Raw genomic sequence first — 671 nt, 5'->3', positions numbered from 1 at the left:
CCCCCGCACCCTCCCCGGCCCGCTCCACCGTCACAAATGAATGCAACTAAATTTGCAAAAAAAGCAAATTTGATTATATTTTCAAATAACAAATTTGATGATATTTTTTAAAAAATCATTACTGTTTTTATAAAAAAATATTACTGTTATGATTTAAACAAGTTTGAACATATTTAAACACAAATAAATATCAAACAGCATTTTAAATGCATAAAAACAAAAATTGGGGAGCCTGGGAATCGAACCTAGGACCTCCTAGTGTGTGTGCTGCATGCTGACCAGTCGGGCTAGTGGGCGTGTTTTGATGGAGATAGGGTTAGGTGGAATATAACCTGACCAGTCGGGCTAGTAAGTAAAACAAAATTCTAATGGCGCACCAGGGGGAGGTGCGCCATTAGAATCGACGTACTTATGGCGCACCAGGGGGAGGTGCGCCATTAGAATCGACGTACTTGTTCCCCTCGCACTGTCGCCTCCCTCCCTCCCTCCCTCGCCAGATCCCCCACTCCTCGACCCCAACCGTACGCCGCCGCCCCTTGCTCCGCCCCCTCCGTCCGCCGCGCCTGCACGTCGTCCGCCGCTGTGATCTTGCGCTACCTCGACGCCGCCGCCTCGACCCCCGCCGGACTCCACCCCCGCCCCAGCACGTACGTCCCCTCCCTCCCTTCCCC

Source organism: Triticum aestivum, chromosome 3D (assembly GCF_018294505.1).
Source record: "Triticum aestivum cultivar Chinese Spring chromosome 3D, IWGSC CS RefSeq v2.1, whole genome shotgun sequence".
In the NCBI taxonomy this organism is placed as follows: domain Eukaryota; kingdom Viridiplantae; phylum Streptophyta; class Magnoliopsida; order Poales; family Poaceae; genus Triticum; species Triticum aestivum.
Note: the sequence above shows the minus strand (reverse complement) of the source record.